Source organism: Lepidochelys olivacea, assembly GCF_965140295.1.
Source record: "Lepidochelys olivacea isolate rLepOli2 genome assembly, chromosome: 9".
Taxonomy (NCBI): Eukaryota; Metazoa; Chordata; order Testudines; family Cheloniidae; genus Lepidochelys; species Lepidochelys olivacea.
In genome coordinates, this window is record NC_140419.1 from 61970619 (window position 1) to 61989722 (window position 19104).

A 19104-nucleotide genomic window follows, 5' to 3' on the forward strand; every position below is an offset into this window, starting at 1 on the left:
CTGTGAAGTACACTGGTTCAATTCCAACAAATAGGTTGTTATGAACTGAAAAGCAGTGAGAAAAGTATGGGACGGAAGAAACATTATAAGATGGAAGAAAGGGAATTTTGGGAAATCGTTCCAAGCTCTCATAATTCCCTGAGTGTAGTGCTGGTATCCCACAATACACCGCCATGGTGTTCCACATGGCAGCATGCCGGTCGATGGCACAGGGAACAATGGGATGCCTAGCCATGGTGCGCTGCGTCTTTTGATGACACAGCCTTGTGCGGTGAGGATGTGCTGCGTCAGCAAAAGCAGCCACGTGCATATACTCTGTCGATGTAGCAACGTCAGCAGATGTATGGCAGCAAAAGTCCTTCTGGCAAAACTTTCTAATGTAGACATGGCCTGAGGAGTGCTGCTTGCATTTCCTTTGCTGCTGAGCGCTCTGCAATCAACAGCGACTGCTGGAAATCAGCCTATTATGAAGACTACTGGCCATTTCAGAAGGATCTTGAAAGTTCTTGGGTTTCTTTGTGCCCATGCATTAATAGGATCTCTGCCCATTCCCTTAATTTTTTGGCTAATGGTAAGAAAAGAATGGGAGCAGTTAAGACTGAGACCAGAAATGAATAATGATCCCTTTGCCTAAGGAATAAACACCAGCAGCCCTGGGAGCTGTATTTCTCTTTTAAGCTAATCCTCCTCTCTTCTACACACGATGTTTCTGGCTTTCATTTGTCTTGGCAGGAGATTCATCTCTTCCCTTTCCCACCCCCTCCTTTCTCTGTTGCCAGAAGCTGTTCTTCTCTGCCTCACTTCTCATCCTGCTAAAGTTGGGGTAAGATCATCTAACGCACACTGCACGGTGTCTGGGGAGACGGGGTGAAGACAACGGTTTAAAGCAAGCATCTTAACAATCTCCAGAACTTCACCTTGAGAAAGAAGCCTAGATGTAAGTTGTGAGCCGAAAATGAAGCTGTAAGGTAAACAAAACTCCTTTGTTCCTGTTTCTATGGGGGATATTTATCTGCTGAAGGGCAGTGGCAAACGCAACTCTGGGTACACTGGGTTTACAAACAGCTTTGGAAACAGAGGAACTGATGCATCTTAAGAGTTTGCTGTTTGATTTAATGAATCTCACAAAGATCCAGCCCTAAAAACAGGTGGAGAGGATTTCATTGTAAAGAGGAAAGTGGTTGTAAATTTCTCTTGGAGGGAAAGATTTGCTCACATTCATCAAACCGACCTTTGCAGTGGATACTTAGCACTTCTGCTTTTAAAGCTTCCAGAGGCTATTCAGCCATTCAGTTACATACTAATTAAAGCCTTAATACTTCTTGCCCAGTGTGCTTTGGAGTTCAGGGGGACGGGCGAGGAGAGTTTTTCAGACAGCGAGGCACTGTACTGGGCTGGATGTGAGAGCTGTGCTGACAGTTAGCTGCTTGGAATTTATTCTCACCCAATTTTATGTCTGCTAGACAAAAATGAGCCTCACAGATCTCAGTGAACATGTGAAGGCAAATGCGAATTTCTTTTGATGTCTCTTTCTATGCTGCAGGGCTAATGGGGGCTGGAGAGCAGTGCAGACTATTGTGGGATGAACTGGTAGATATTAAGGCAACAAGGTACTCTTAGATCATCTGGTCTGTATCTTTTGTATATCACATGCGACAGAACCTCACCCAGTGATTCCTGAATCGATCCCAATAGAATCATAGAATATCAGGGTTGGAAGGGACCTCAGGAGGTCATCTAGTTCAACTCCCAGCTCAAAGCAGGAGCAATCCTCAACTAAATCATCCCAGCCAGGGCTTTGTCAAGCCTGACCTTAAAAATCTCTAAGGAAGGAGTTTCCACCACCTCCCTAGGTAACCCATTCCAGTGCTTCACCACCCTCCTAGTGAAACAGTTTTTCCTAACATCCCACCTAAACCTCCCCCACTGCAACTTGAGACCATTACTCCTTGTTCTGTCATCCGCCACCACTGAGAACAGCCTAGCTACATCCTCTTTGGAACCCCCCTTCAGGTAGTTGAAAGCAGCTATCAAATCTCCCCTCATCTTCTCTTCTGCAGACTAAATAATCCCAGTTCCCTCAGCCTCTCCTCATAAGTCATGTGTTCCAGCCCCCTAATCATTTTTGTTGTCCTCCGCTGGACTCTTTCCAATTTTTCCACATCCTTCTTGTAGTGTGGGGCCCAAAACTGGACACAGTACTCCAGATGAGGCCTCACCAATGTCGAATAGAGGGGAATGATTACATCCCTTGATCTGCTGGCAATGCTCCTACTTATACAGCCCAAAATGCTGTTAGCCCTCTTGGCAACAAGGGCACACTGCTGACTTATATCCAGCTTCTCGTCCATTGTAACCCCTAGGTCCTTGTCTGCAGAAAAATAGCTTGGATGAAATGGGTATGCTCAATGTGCAGCCTCTCGTGTGGGTAAAGGGGCATACACTGTTGTCAAGCTATAACAGGACTGAAGTTTGTGCTCCAGGATACAGATTAATGGAGGTCAGGTGGGTTAGGTCACAGGTGCATCCTTACCGGGGTTAACAAGAATTTAGGTGCGCAGAACCTATGCACTAGCCCTTACAGAGCTGCTGGGTTCATGGAGGCAGGTACCATAGTGCAGTCTGTTACAGGGTTAACAGCAAATGGGGCAGGCCCTGGCAGGAAAGCTGTTTTTCAGCTCCAGTGTTGCATTTCTTGTTACAATGAGTGCCTGACCGTGTTCTGTCTAGTTCAGATTGCTCAAGAGTTTCCATTATAACCCCCTATTTTCACATGCAGATGATTGGGACTATATACAGAGTCTGCTGCAGCTGACCCCAAATCTATCCTAGTTCTTTTCCCACCCTCCAGTTATGCATTGAGTGTATGACTAACATCTGTCACATGTGGTTCATTCTGTCTCTCAGCCTCTTCCCAGGGGAGAAGTGTGGGTGCAGTGGAGTGTTTTAGTTTGGGAGGGTGCTTTTATTATTCTTATATGCACACACTGCTCTGTATTTCCATTAGCAAAGGCAGGTTGGAGCAGTGTGTCTTGCACTGGGGAGGTTAGTGATGATCCTTAGCTCCTGAAGGAGTTCATTTCCCCAGTCTCAGATCATCCCCAAAGAAAGCTCTGTCTCATGCACAGGTGAGCTTTACCCTTGCAGTGGCCCTTGGGGGTCTTGGGAAGAATGAAGGTGGCTTCCACAGGGTAGAAGTATCTCTCTGGTGGCTTTAAAGGTTATAAGTAGAGGAATCTTCACTGGGAAGTACATCTGGGGCAGCATGATGGAGTCAAGAGGGTATCGGGATGGACATTGACTGGCCAGATCTGAGTAGTGGCTCAATGGAGAGATAGTCAGCAGCGGTGGATGTGATAGTAGTGTACCACTGTGTCATCGATCCTCTTTAGGGTGAATGGCTGGTCTACACCAGTGCAACCACCATTGCTAGAACAGGTGAAAAACCCCCTAGCCTGGTGCACTCCACTGAGGCCAAAATGCCCTTCCCAGCCCAGCGTGGTCTCCACTGGTTTCTGGGCCCACTGCACAATGTATCCGCGCAGAGTAGCCCAATATCTTCCTTCTGTTTTGGGCAACCAAGTTCCTCTAAAGTAATGTGCGATTTCTCAAGGAGCTAACTAAGGAGATATCTGAGCCATTAGCCATTATCTTTGAAAACTCATGGAAGACGGGAGAGATTTTAGAGGACTGGAAAAGGGCAAATATAGTGCCAATCTATAAAAAGGGGAATAAGGACAACCCGGGAAGTTACAGACCAGTCAACTTACCTTCGGTACCCGGAAAGATAATGGAGCAAATAATCAGGCATTCAATTTGCAAACACCTAGAAGATAATAAGGTGATAAGTAATAGTCAGCCTGGATTTGTCAAAAACAAATGATGTCAAACCAACCTAAAAGTTTTCTTTGACAGGGTAACAAGCCTTGTGGATGGGGGGAAGCGGTAGACATGGTATATCTTGACTTTAGTAAGGCTTTTGATACTGTCTCGCATGACCGTCTCAAAAACAAACTAGGGAAATACAACCAAGATCAGTGGTTCTCACCCTGCGGCCTGTGGGATGCTTGTGGCCCAATCAGCACACAGCTGTGGCCCATGTGACATCCTCAGGGCCATACAGGTAGTATTGTATGTGGCCCACAATGGTAAATAGGTTGAGAACTATTGACCTAGATGGAGCTACTATAAGATGGGTGCAATCCCACAGAGTAGTTATCTGTGGTTCAGAGTCAAGCTGGAAGGGCATATCGAATGGAGTCCCTCAGGAATCAGTTCTGGGTCCGATCTGTTCAATATCTTCATCAGTGATTTAGATAATGGCATAGAGAGTACACTTATAAAGTTTGTGGACAATACTAAGCTGGGAGTGGTTGAAAGTGCTTTGGTGGATAGGATTAAAATTCAAAATGATCTGGACAAATTGGAGAAATGGTCTGAAGTCAATTGGATGAAATTCAATAAGGACAAATGCAAAGTACTCCACTTTAGGAAGGAATGAAGCTGCACACATACAAAATGGGAAATGACTGCCTAGGAAGCAGTACTGAGGAAAGAGATCTGGGGGTTATAGTGGATCACAAGCTAAATATGAGTAAGAGTGTCACACTGTTGGGGAAAAAAAAGTGAACATCATTCTGGGATGTATTAGCAGGACTATTGTAAGCAAGACACGTGAAGTAATTCTTTCACTCTACTCTGTGTTGCTAAGGCCTCAGCTGGAGAATTGTGTCCAGTTCCAGGTGCCACATTTCAGGAAAGATGTGGACAAATTGGAGAAAGTCCAGGGAAGAACAACAAAAATGATTAAAGGTCTAGAAAACATGACCTATGGGGAAAGATTGAAAAAATTGGTTTTGTTTAGTCTGGAGAAGAGAAGACTGAGGGGGGGATATGATAACAGTTTTCAAGTACATAAAAGGTTGTTACAAGGAGGGGGGTGAAAATTGTTCTCCTTAATTTCTGAGGATAGAACAAAAAGCAATGGGCTTAAATTGCAGCAAGGGAGGGTTTAGGTTGAACATTAGGAAAAACTTCCTAACTGTTAGGGTAGTTATGCACTGGAATAAATTGCCTAGGGAGGTTATGGAATCAGTCATTGGAGGCTTTTAAGAGCAGTTTAGAGAAACACCAGTCAGAGTCTAGTTATTACGTAGTCCTGCCTTGAGGGCAGGGAACTGGACTAGATGACCTCTCGAGGTCCCTTCCAGTCCTTTACTTCTATGATTCTTTCTCCACCATAAAAGAGAAATGACAATTCTGATTAGGCTAAGACAAATGCGAGTATTTAAAGAAAGGGATGCAGCTTGGCAGGATAACCACATTTATTACACTGCTCTGTCCAGTAGTGACTGAGGGAGGATCTCCCGTCTACTAACATCTTCCCTAACATTTACAGTTAGTTGCCAAGTTATCTTTATACATATCCCTTAATTCTGAAGTATAGAATTTTCTCCTTTGCTTTTTGGGAGGGAAATTTCTAGGAAGGTAGTCTGGCTATTCAGATTTGTAGTAGTTTATTTTATAGAATCATAGAATCATAGAATATCAGGGTTGGAAGGGACCCCAGAAGGTCATCTAGTCCAACCCCCTGCTCGAAGCAGGACCAATTCCCAGTTAAATCATCCCAGCCAGGGCTTTATCAAGCCTGACCTTAAAAACCTCTAAGGAAGGAGATTCTACCACCTCCCTAGGTAATGCATTCCAGTGTTTCACCACCCTCTTAGTGAAAAAGCTTTTCCTAATATCCAATCTAAACATCTCCCACTGCAACTTGAGACCATTACTCCTCGTTCTGTCATCTGCTACCATTGAGAACAGTCTAGAGCCATCCTCTTTGGAACCCCCTTTTAGGTAGTTGAAAGCAGCTATCAAATCCCCCCTCATTCTTCTCTTCTGCAGGCTAAACAATCCCAGCTCCCTCAGCCTCTCCTCATAAGTCATGTGTTCCAGACCCCTAATCATTTTTGTTGCCCTTCGGTGGACTCTCTCCAATTTATCCACATCCTTCTTGTAGTGTGGGGCCCAAAACTGGACACAGTACTCCAGATGAGGCCTCACCAATGTCGAATAGAGGGGAACGATCACGTCCCTCGATCTGCTGGCTATGCCCCTACTTATACATCCCAAAATGCCATTGGCCTTCTTGGCAACAAGGGCACACTGCTGACTCATATCCAGCTTCTCGTCCACTGTCACCCCTAGGTCCTTTTCCGCAGAACTGCTGCCTAGCCATTCGGTCCCTAGTCTGTAGCTGTGCATTGGGTTCTTCCGTCCTAAGTGCAGGACTCTGCACTTATCCTTATTGAACCTCATCAGATTTCTTTTGGCCCAATCCTCCAATTTGTCTAGGTCCTTCTGTATCCTATCCCTCCCCTCCAGAGTATCTACCACTCCTCCCAGTTTAGTATCATCCGCAAATTTGCTGAGAGTGCAATCCACACCATCCTCCAGATCATTTATGAAGATATTGAACAAAACCGGCCCCAGGACCGACCCTTGGGGCACTCCACTTGATACCGGCTGCCAACTAGACATGGAGCCATTGATCACTACCCGTTGAGCCCGACAATCTAGCCAGCTTTCTACCCACCTTATAGTGCATTCATCCAGCCCATATTTCCTTAACTTGCTGACAAGAATACTGTGGGTATACTCTGAGTATGATTCTTTGTGATTGCCATTAGCCGTGGAACTGATGACTCTGGTTGTGTTATGGAAACAAGCATCTCATTCCCATGCAATGCCACTTTGTGTGCCTCCCTAGCTGTTTCGCTACCTCTAACGTATTCAGAGAATCTTCTGGCTGTGCTAATACTCCTCTTCAGTTGAATATGAGGAGCGGTTGTGGGCAGCCCTGACTTGTAGCTGGTTCTAGCTGAAAAAGACGTGATGTATTCCACTAAGGACTAGAGGCTTGCGGGGAATTGTGTTGTTCTGTTTCATAGATTAGCCTCCTACATCCAGTTTTTTGCAGTGTGATTATCATAAAAGGCAATTACATCAAATTTAAAGGCCTTTGTAGTATGCATGTTATCACTGTTGATGGGTTGTTGTAATGTTTTGAGTGGGGAGTTCTGTTAAGTAGCTTACTCAGATCACTGGCTGCTTTTCTTTGTGACAAATCCTGCCCCAGCAAAGGTAAAAGCTGTCCCAGGAGATCTCTGCATCCCTATTTGATAATGACTTTGGCGGACATGCATCGCATAGAGCCTTTGCGTGGCTTTGGCATTAACATTGTATGTGCTTCCCCCTGGGAAGCTAGTAAGTAGGTTGTTATTCCCAAAGCTATTTTATAAACATATTCAGCATGGCTTTTACTGGATATATTCAACCTTTTTGTATTAGTCACTGCTGAATCTATCTGATCTTGGCGATTTACCTCTAGTCAGAATTTTAATGGCATTTCTAAGAGCCTCCTGTGTGATTTGCTCATAGAATAATTTTATTTGTGTGTTAGGGGTTAAGTAGCAAAGGGCCAGGTTTTCAAAGGTATGTAGGGCACCTAAAATATAGATGGTGCCTAGTGGGGCTTGTAACAGTGTTTAAGCAGGCCAGGTGCCTAACTCTCCTTGATTCCCATGGTAGTCAGCAGCCTAACCTGACCATGTGCTTTTTCAAATCTCACTAGGAACCATCAGCATCTTTAGGTGCCTCCATACCTTTGAAAATCTGATCCAAAGTTTCCAATTACCCTTTTTATGTCTTTATTCACTCAGAGGAGGAGAGTAGCTTTTGTAATAAACTTGAACTATTTGAAGAATGCCTTTAGTTTTAGTTATGAATTCCCTTGATTCCGTTTAAAGATAGAATATGCAGTTGCTGACTTGCTTTATTTTCGTAAGATTAGCTAGCAAATGCCGCGATTTGCTGATGTGCTCGAAATATCTTTGCTGTTGGATCATATAACTATATTGTGTCTTTTGAAAGACTGGGGAGTCAAGAGGCTTTCTCAGGACATCAAGTCCCTTTAGCTTGTCCCTGCCAAGGTTCTCATAATAGTCTTTTCCCAATTTATATAATTTTACTAAGTCTCTTTAACTAACTAACTAATTAAAAACCTCTATCAAACCAAAATGTAAGAACAGCCATAGTCGGTCAGACCAAAGGTCCATCTAGCCCAGTATCCTGTCTTCCGACAGTGGCCAATGCCAGGCGCCCCAGAGGGAATGAACAAGTGATCCATCCCGTTGCCCATTCCCTGCTTCTGACAAACAGAGGCTAGGGACACCATCTCTGCCCATCCTGGCTAATAGCCATTGATGGGCCTGTCATCCAGGAACTTATCTAGTTATTTTTTTGAACCCTGTGATAGCCTTGGCCACACACTATACCACACCCCCCATTCCCCTCTGAGGAAGCACATGAGAAAAAGAATGAACCATGCATGAAAGCTGCTAATCATTTTGCTCAATGAATGATTGGAAGGTGCTCTGGGCTAGATCACAAACTGCTTCTAAGTCCACCAGCGAGGCACTACGGACATTCTCAAGAGCACTGCTCAGCTAGGTGCCCAAGGTTTCACTGGCAGGCATGCACTAAGCCACCTAAGCATTGGTGCTGTCCCAGCCCTAACAAGCTGGTTGGAGTCCTATCTTAGACCTAGGCCCCGGCAGGATTCTCAAATGTAGCTTTTCCCCTGCCTATCTTGCCAGCAGGGCCCAATCCTGCAGGCATAATCAAAGCATGCCTAAGACTGATACCTGTCATAAAAGACAGCCGGGGCAGAGCAGGTGAGGTGTGTGCCCAAACTTAGAGGTTAGGCCACTTACTAGGCTGTGGGAGATGGAAGTTCAAGACCCTGTAAAAATAATTAAACATTTGTTGGAGCAAAGTGGAATTGCTCCAGCCGTAGAGATTGAGAGAGACGTTCCATGGTGTACTCTGTAGCCTGGTGGTCAGGGCACTCCCCCGGGAGGGGAAGAACCTGCATTTAAGTCCCACCTGCAAAGCAGGGACGTGAAACCAGGTCTCCCATGTCCCAGGTGAGTGAGGATTTCACTTAGCATGGTGGCTAGAGGTTTATTGTTGTGGGCTTAGCCCTCAGACACTGTGGTGATGAGGGTAGTGTTGAATCTGTATAGAACAGACTCTTTGAGGCTATACCTTTTCAGCAATTTATTTTTAATGACCTATTTCACAGTATTTTTCTCCATCACAGTTTTTAACTCAAGCTGTTTTGATTTCTTTTTCTTTTAACTGAATATTTTAACCCCTTTTTGGGAAGCATTATTATAGCCTGTGACCTCCATGCTGGTAAGGGATGTTTTTCTGTATGGCTGATGATGACACTGCTTCCATTCTGTGTACGTGTTCTCAATTTTAACTCCATCTGCATCAAGTTTTTGGGGTGGGGATTTCCTTCTGGGTTAGTGACATGCCTTGGGATCAAGGTAGGGAGGAACTGAGGCACCCTACCCTATGGAGCCACTGACTTCCATACAGCAATGGAACCAGGGGAGCGAGGAGGCTCTACAGAGCACAGGGATCCAAGAGGAGCCAGGGAGAGTTAGGAGCTGTCCTGAGTCAGCTTCTGAATCATTTTCCCACTACTCCCCAGGCTCCAACATCCCACACCTTGACTCCTGCTTCCCCCCATAGCACTGCATCCCTGTGAACTTCCTGAAGTCCACAGGACCTGCTGCAGACTTTAGTAGGCCTGCCCATAAGCCCAATGTTGACACTACACAGGACCACAGCAGCTCCTGCTCCCTGATATCTGGGACGGAGAATAGGCATACGTGTATGGAACTGGGAGAGCTTTCGGCAGGGGCTAGATGACTCAGGGAAGAGGGTGGTGAGCCATGGAAACAGGAGAACTGGCCTGGCCAAGACAAGGCTTTAGAGCCAGAGCTCTGCAGGTGTGCTGAGCTGAGGCAATGGGGGAGAATCTGGGGGTTTAGGAGATATGTGGGGTTAGAAGTGTTCCTGAGGCCAGAGGACATCCACGTGGCTGCCTATACAGGGCTGGATGCTGCTGATGGCTGCCGTTTCCCACAATTCCCCTTTTCACACAGTGGCATGTTGTAAGGGGGCTCTTCAGAAAGGAGTATTCCATGCTTCAGCCTCATCCCAGTGCCAGGGAAACAGGCTGAGGTGCTTTGACACAGTGCGGTTTCTGCACAGGGAAATAGCACCTCATCAGTCCGTCCGACGTCTTCGAACCTGGACATAAAATAGTAGATCAAGGAGAACTGGGTGACCTTATTTATTTGGGCTTTCAAAAAACCCCTGACAAAGTGCGTCACAAGAGACCAAGGAGATGGAGCAGTCTTGAGGAGAGAGGCAAAGTACTATCATGCATCTGGAACAGGCTAAGAGAGAAAATAAAGACTAAGAAACGGGAGAAGGAGACAGATTTGGGGGCAAAGTGAGGGGAACAAAAAGTTGAACACAGTGAAATGTCTTTGTTGCTTCCATTTCCTTTTTTTAAAATGTAGAAAATGCCTTACAAAGTAGCTATGTTAAAAGGAATGCAAAGTAAGGCCGGAAAAGTCAGGAAATGACAGAGTTACAATTGCCTGTGAAATCTTAATCCTGCCTCCTTGTGAGTTTGCCTTAGGATATAGCTTTTTTTAATTAACATGAAAAGCTTGATCATAATGCTCTCCGAACATTTTGCCATAATCTAATTGTGGTTCAGAAAACATTTTTTCAACCTTCTTGTGCACTTCAGCAGCTTCAGGAATTGAAGTGAATTCCTCTGCACAGAAACAAGGGGCACTGCTACTGACTTAAATGTTTGGAGTAATTCGCCAGTAAACCTTCAATTCCCCACTAATTCCCCAGCTCAATATTTGCTACCTTCTGGCAACCAACCAATTCATAGATTCCAAGGCCAGTAGGGACCACTGTGATCATCTAGTCTGACCTGTCTAACGCAGGCTGCAGAACTTCCCCGAAAAGATTCCTAGAGCATATTTTGCAGAAAAGCATCTAATCTTAATTTAAAATCGCCAGGGATGGAAAATCTGCCGCAAGTCTTGATAAATTGTTCAGTGTAACCAACTCTTGCAATTTTATCTGAGTTGTGAGATATTTGGTGTTTTTCTTAAAGCCACAGCTCCTGGAGCCATGTGATTACATGGGAATCTCAACTTTCAGTTTTTAAAAAATTGAAGTTTTGCTGTCACGTGGAATCTTTCAATCAAGATTGGTTGTAGCTTTCTAAAAGATATGCTCGAACTCAGTGTTCCTCAGCGGCTGAGGCTGTTAGGGAAAAAGGGTTAACAAGGCACGACCCACAGGTGACCAGGAAAGGCAATCAGGCGGGTTGTGTGGTGCAGAAAATTATTATAATTATAAAGCAAAGAAAATAAAGTTTCCAGAATAACTTTGGAGCAGCCTAAACATTAAAAACCTATCTCACTCCCCCCACTATCTGCAAATAAGGCCCTTCAAGACCAAATATTCTCTGTCAAGCTCTCAACATACCCAGGCTAGAATTGTTCTCGTTGATACATTTTTACTCTGACTTTTATAATAAATATAAGCAGGGGAATGGGGATTGCAAACATTTTTGACTTCCAGTAAGGGGTTGCCAACCTGGAAAGGTTGAGAAACACTGCTCTAACTTAACCACAGGACTCTGGCATGTGCTGTGCAGGAGGTCAGACTAGCTGATTATAATGTCCCCCGTGGCCTTAAAATCCATGACTCTGTGCCCTGGTCTACACTGCAGGGCGGGGGGGTGGGTGGGTTGGTCAGTCTAAGTTACGCAACTTTTTATTATAATTATATTATTATAATTATTCATGTAGCTGAAGTTGACGTATTTAGATTGACTTACCTTGGCGTCTTCACTGCGGTGAGTCGACTGCTGCCGCTCCCCCGTCGACTCCGCCTGCGCCTCTCGCGGTACCGGAGTACAGGAGTCGACAGGAGAGCGCTCGGGGGTTGATTTATCGTGTCTAGACTAGACGTGATAACTCAACCCCCACTAGATTGATCTCTGCCCACCGATCCAGCGGTTAGTGTAGACATACCCTTAGAAAATCGGGCTCTACAGAGGCACCAGAGTCTGGCCATGCACAACCCACTGCTGGATTAGGACCACATCTAGTATCATCTTTCATATTCTTTCCATCCAAGTCTTTTGCGTGCAATTTTAGAGTCAGCCGAGAATGGCCCGATGTTACTACATGAATATTTGTCTTGAAAAAGCCTCATCTTAGTCACATGGCACTTATGCTCTTTCTCGTGTCTTTAGACTATACCAAATATTCCAGTGAATGGGGATGATCGGTTTCACACCTGTAAATAGCTCCTCCCTCAGTAGTTATTTCTGCACGCTCAGTCGGCTGGCTGTGAACATGACTCCACCCCTCAGTACTCAGACCCACACACTCAGCAGACAGCATCTGAATACATTCTCTGGGATCACTTCAGCCATTGCAACCCTGACTCAGGATGGAACAGTTCAGCTTTCTTGACATATGGAAGTTCAGTGGTTTGGAAGACATGCTGGCTGCAAACACAGCACGAGCTATTTGCTTATCTACGTCGGTTTTGAATCCGTCACAGTAAGGCTGTTAATGATGCCGGCGGGATTAGTGCTGCAGAGTCATTAATACTGCTAGCGCTGCTGTTCTTGGAGTTAGCTCCAGCGGTAGCTGCAGGAGCAGACGTGCAGCGTGCTGATTCAGCAGACCTCCATGTGATGCATAAAGAAAGACCACAGGCTTGGTTTGGTGGCGAAGGTGCTCAGCCAGGTTTATTGTCAGCAAAGCATGTTACTAGCGCCCTGTCCAATAGGTCACAGGGACACGAACACATGTATGCCCATGACAAGGTAAAGGCTCCATCAACATAACAGGTTGCTATCCCCTCAGCGAATCCAAAGATATCCCTCCTAGGACTTCCCCTTTTGTACGTTGATACAAGCAGGTTACGTGTTGTGCCCCTGATGGTGGTAGTTACCACCCCTCTCCTTGTACCCACTAGTTCAGGAGTTTTCAACCTATTTCTTTCTGAGGCCCACCCCCCCAACATGCTATAAAAATTCCATGGTCCACCTGTACCATAATAACTGGTTTTCTGCATATAAAAACCAGAGCCGGCATTATGGGGTAGGCAAGCAGGGCAATTTCCTGGGCCCCCATGAAGCTACATTGCTCAGGGTTTGGCTTCAGCCCCGGGAGCCGGGCTCAGGGCCCTGAATTTCAGCCACATGCAGTGCGGCTTTGGCTTTCTACACTGAGCCCCCACGAGTTTAATGCTGGCCTGCTTGGCGGCCTGCCCAGGGGCCCCGGATCCCTGGTTGAGAACCACTGCACTAGTTCAAACAAAACATCCTCATCCCTTATCCTGTCATTCTATCCCTCTCTTATGAGGGATCGGTGTGTTCCTGTACAATTTCCTGGGAATTTGTTTATGTAATTACTTGAGAGATCCGTGTGTCTTTGTACCATCCTTTCTGGTCAGGAATGTACGTACTTGGTTAGCCAATACTTGGTGTGTTACTATTCTGCCAAGGCCAGGCCTCCTTTGGTTTGCAGCCTTTGGTTCACTCTGTTAGTTATGTCTAGGGCTCCAGCAAGGCCTACATCCTGGACTTGTCTTTTTTGGCCCAGATAAGCTTTAAGTGTGAAATTGCTTAGTAGAGGAAACCTCTGTGTAAAATAGAAAATTCTACTAACAATTAAGAAACAAATTAAAGTGATTTAAGACTATAAAAAGGGAAGAAAGCAAAGGAATAACTTAAATAATCCATGTATTTAAATAATATCTATTTAAATGAAGAAAAATCTTGATTTAATAAAATTTATGATTTTAAATTTAAAAGCAAAACCAGGATTTGGATGCACCCTGATGGGAAAGTATTAAGATTGCACATCTCTAGGATGAGCCATTTCCTTCTCTACCCCACTATGTAGGAGGCATGTTGAGGGAGGGAGGAAGGAAGGGGAATGACTGGAGTGCAAGTCACTCAGGCAGATGCAAGCTGTTTCCCAGCCTATAGGAGGCTATTGCAAGCTGTCTTAAGTTAGAAGAGTGGTTCTCAACTTTTCCAGACTACTGTACCCCTTTCAGGAGTCTGATTTGTCTTGTGTGCCCCAAGTTTTACCTCACTTAAAAACCACTTGCTTACAAAACCAGACATAAAACTACAAAAGTGTTACAGCACACTGTTACTGAAAAACTGCTCACTTTCTCATTTTTACCATATCATTTTTACCCTATAAATCAATAGGAATATAAATAATGTACTTACATTTCAGTGTATAGTGCAGGGGTGGGCAAACTACAGCCTGCGGGCCAGATCCGGCCTACAAGCCATTTTAAGATGATCCAAGAGCCGCACCACGTGGCTCAGCCCCGCTCCGGTTGGGGCACTGGGTCGGGGCTGTACCAACAGCTCAGCCCCACTCTGGCCGGGGCACTGGGTCAGGGGCCACACCTGGTGGGGGAGGGATAGCTCAGAGCATTGGCCTGCTAAACCCAGGGTTGTGAGTTCAATCCTTGAGGGGGCCATTTAGGGATCCAGGGCAAAAATTGGGGATTGGTCCTGCTTTGAGCAGGGGGTTGGACTAGATGATCTCCTGAGGTCCCTTCCAACCCTGATATTCTATGATTCTATGTGGCTCCTTGAAGCAGCACCACATGGCTCCTGGAAGCCATGGCATGGCCCCGCTCCGGCTCCCACGCGCTCCAATGCCCCCTAGAATAGCATAGAATCATAGAATATCAGGGTTGGAAGGGACTTCAGGAGGTCATTTAGTCCAACCCCCTGTTCAAAGCAGGACCAATCCCCAACTAAATCATCCCAGCCAGGGCTTTGTCAAGCCTGACCTTAAAAACCTCTAAGGAAGGAGATTCCACCACCCCCTTAGGTAACGCATTCCAGTGCTTCACCACCCTCCTAGTGAAAAAGTTTTTACTAATATCCAACCTAAACTTCCCCCACTGCAACTTGAAACCATTACTCCTTGTTCTTTCATCTGGTACCACTGAGAACAGTCTAGATCCATTCTCTTTTGAACCCCCTTTTAGGTAGCTGAAAGCAGCTATCAAATACCCCCTCATTCTTCTCTTTCTCAGACTAAACAATCCCAGTTCCTTCAGCCTCTCCTCATAAGTCATGTGTTCCCTAATCATTTTTGTTGCCCTCCACTGGATGCTTTCCGATTTTTTCACATCCTTCTTGTAGTGTGGGGTCCAAAACTGGACACAGTACTCCAGATGAGGCCTCACCAATGCCCAATAGAGGGGAACGTTCCTCGATCTGCTGGCAATGCCCCTACTTATACAGCCCAAAATGCCATTGGCCTTCCATCAGCAGGTGAGAGCAGGCTGGTGTGTCTCCTTCTCCACCCTCTGCCCACTATTCACCTCCAATACTTCTGCCACCTCCTCCCATTGCTGTCCCTAGGCTATGTCTACACTACGAAATTAGGTCGAATTTATAGAAGTCGGTTTTGTAGAAAGCGTTTTTATACAGTCGATTGTGTGTGTCCCCACACAATTGCTCTAAGTGCATTTAGTTGGCGGAGTGCGTCCACAGTACCGAGGCAACTTCCAGAGTGTTGCACTGTAGGTAGCTATTCCACAGTTCCTGCAGTCTCCGCCACCCATTTGAATTCTGGGTAGAAATCCCAGTGCCTGATGGGGCAAAAACATTGTTGCGGGTGGTTCTGGGTACATATCGTCAGGCGCCCCCTTCCCTCCCTCCCTCTGTGAAAGCAACGGCAGACAATCGCTTTGTGCCTTTTTTCCTGGGTTACCCGTGCAGACACCATACCACGGCAAGTATGGAGCCCGCTCAGGTCACCGTCACCGTATGTCTCCTGGGTGCTGGCAGACACGGTACTGCATTGCTACACAGCAGCAGCTCATTGCCTTTTGGCAGCAGACAGTGCAGTATGACTGGTAGCCATCGTCGCCGTACTCCAGGGTGCTCTTTTAGTCGACCTCGGTGAGGTTGGTCAGGGGCGCCTGGGCAAACGTGGGAGTGACTCAGCCAGGTCATTTCCCTTTTAAGTTTCATCTCATGGTGATTCAGTCCTGCCGGCAGTCCTACTTCACCATCTTCTAATGAACACCCAGGAGATGACGATGGCCAGCAGTCGTACTGCACCGTCTGCTGCCAGCAAGATGTATAAAGATAGATGAAGTGGATCAAAACAAGAAATAGACCAGATTTGTTTTGTATTCATTTCCCCCTCCCTTCCTCCCTCCCACCGTGAAATCAATGGCCTGCTAAACTCAGGGTTTTGAGTTCTATCCTTGAGGGGGCCATTCTGTTTCGGCCATTCTGTTTCTCCTTGATGCAGAGCCACCCCCTTTGTTGATTTTAATTCCCTGTAAGCCAACCCTGTAAGCCATGTTGTCAGTTGCCCCTCCCTCCATCAGAGCAACGGCAGACAATCTTTTTGAGCCTTTTTGCAGTGCAGTTGCCCTAGCACTGGGAACATGGAGCCCGCTCAGATCACCGTGGCAATTATGAGCACTAAAAACACCACACGTGTTATCCAGCAGGATATGCAGAACCATAACCTGCAAGAAAAGTGAAACCAGGCAAGGAGGTGATGGCAGTGCAGTGATGAGAGTGATGAGGACATGGACACAGACTTCTCACAAAGCACGATCCCCGGCAATTTGGCCATCATGGTGTCAATTGGGCAGGTTCATGGCGTGGAACGATTCTGGGCCCGGGAAATAAGCACAGACTGGTGGGACTGCATAGTGTTGCAGGTCTGGGACGATTCCCAGTGGCTGCGAAACTTTCGCATGCGTAAGGGTACTTTCATGGAACTTTGTGACTTGCTTTCCCCTGCCCTGAAGTGCAAGAATACCAAGATGAGAGCAGCCCTCAGAGTTCACAAGTGAGTGGCGATAGCCCTGTGGAAGCTTGCAATGCCAGACAGCTACCGGTCAGTTGGGAATCAATTTGGAGTGGGCAAAGCTACTGTGGAGGCTGCTGTGATCCAAGTAGCCAACGCTATCACTGACCTGTTGCTATCAAGGGTAGTGACTCTGGGAAATGTGCAGGTCATAGTGGATGGCTTTGCTGCAATGGGATTCCCTAACTGTGGTGGGGTGATAGACGGAATCCATATCCCCGTCTTGGCTCCAGAGCACCAAGGCAGCGAGTACATAAACCGCAAGGGGTACTTTTCAATGGTGCTGCAAGCACTGGTGGATCACAAGGGACGTTTCACCAACATCAACATGGGATGGCTGGGAAAGGTACATGACGCTCGCATCTTCAGGAACTCTGGTCTGTTTCAACAGCTGCAGTAAGGGACTTACTTTCCAGACCAGAAAATAACCGTTGGGGATGTTGAAACGCCTATAGTTATCCTTGGGGACCCAGCCTACCCCTTAACAGCATGGCTCATGAAGCCATACACAGGCAGCCTGGACAGTAGTCAGGAGCTGTTCAACTACAGGCTGAACAAGTGCAGAATGATGGTAGAATGTGCATTTGGGCATTTAAAAGCACGCTGGCGCAGTTTACTGACTCGGTTAGACCTCAGAGAAACCAATATTCCCATTGTTATTACTGCTTGCTGTGCGCTCCACAATATCTGTGAGAGTAAGGGGGAGACGTTTATGGTGGGGTGGGAGGTTGAGGCAAATCGCCTGGCCGCTGATTATCCACAGCCAGACACCAGGGCAGTTAGAAGAGTACAGTGTGGTGCAGTGCGCATCAGAGAAGCTTTAAAAACCAGTTTCATGGCTGAGCAGGCTATGGTGTGAAAGTTCTGTTTGTTTCTCCTTGATGGAAAGCCCCCCCGGCCCCGGTTTCACTCTACTTTCCTAAAAAGAAAAGGAGGACTTGTGGCACCTTAGAGACTAGCCAATTTATTTGAGCATAAGCTTTCGTGAGCTACAGCTCACTTCATCGGATGCATACTGTGGAAAGTATAGAAGATCTTTTTATACACACAAAGCATGAAAAAATGGGTGTTTACCACTGCAAAAGGTTTTCTCTTCCCCTACCCCACTCTCCTGCTGAAGTGAGCTGTAGCTCACGAAAGCTTATGCTCAAATAAATTGGTTAGTCTCTAAGATGCCACAAGTACTCCTTTTCTTTTGGCGAATACAGACTAACACAGCTGTTACTCTGAAATCTACTTTCCTGTAAGCTAAGCACCCTCCCCTCACCTCTTTGATCTCTGCTTGCAGAGGCAATAAAGTCATTGTTGCTTCACATTCATGCATTCTTTATTTATTTATCACACAAATAGGGGGATAACTGCCAAGGTAGCCTGGGAGGGGTGGTGGAGGAGGGAAGCACTGGGTGGGGTGGTGAAGGAGGGAAGGACAAAGCCACATAGCACTTTAAAACTTATTGAATGCCAGCCTTCAGTTGCTAGGGCAATCCTCTGGGGTCGAGTGGCTGCGTGGCTGGAGGCCTCCCCACCACGTTGTTGGCCGTCTGGGAGTGGAGGCTATGGAACTTGGGGAGTAGGGCAGTTGGTTACACAGGGACTGTAGCGACGGTCTGTGCTCCTGTTGCCTTTCCTGCAGCTCAGCCATACTCTGGAGCATATGAGTTTGATCCTCCAGCAGCCTGAGCATTGACTCCTGCCTACTTTCAGCAAGCTGACGCCACCTACCATCTTCAGCCCGCCACCTCTCCTCGCGGTCATATTGTGTTTTCCTGCACTCGGAGATTGTCAGCCTCCAGTTATTTTGCTGTGCTCTGTCAGTGTGGGAGGACAGCATGAGGTCAGAGAACATTTCAACGCGAGTGTGTTTTTTTCGTCTTCTAATCTTCACTAGCCTCTGGGAAGGAGAAACATATGCAGCTGGTGGAGGGGAAAAAAAGGGAGAGTGGTAGTTGAAAAGACACATTTTATAGAACAATAGGTATGCTTTTTCAGGGTAAACCTTGCTGTTAACATTACATAGCACATGTGCTTTCATTACAAGGTTGCATTTTGCCTCTTATTGAGGGTATGCCGGTTTGGTGTGAGAGATCACTCATGCAGGGCCGGGCAGCAGACTTCAGCTTGCAGGCAGCCATGGTAAGCCACAGTCTTTTGGCTTCTTTAAACTTCATAACATGTGGGAATGGCTTCAAACAGCAGTGCCCTCATTTTCCAAACGAAGTAGCCATTGGGTTGGCCCTTTAAAATGGGTTGGCCATTTAAAAGG

At 46.3% G+C, this 19104-nt stretch overlaps 1 protein-coding gene across 3 annotated transcripts in view; it reads left to right on the forward strand.

Moving 5' to 3' along the window:
* Positions 1-463: 463 nt before the first annotated feature.
* The window catches only part of ARHGAP36 (Rho GTPase activating protein 36), a 78810-nt gene continuing 60169 nt past the window's right edge, over positions 464-19104 (forward strand). Inside the window, exons 1-2 of one of the 3 annotated variants that reach the window (XM_084639516.1) lie at positions 464-571; positions 780-968. The gene's annotated coding sequence lies outside the window, so the exon portion shown is untranslated. The remainder of the gene's footprint in view (positions 572-779; positions 969-19104) is intronic. The other 2 variants (XM_084639514.1, XM_084639515.1) reach the window with 2 other exon arrangements.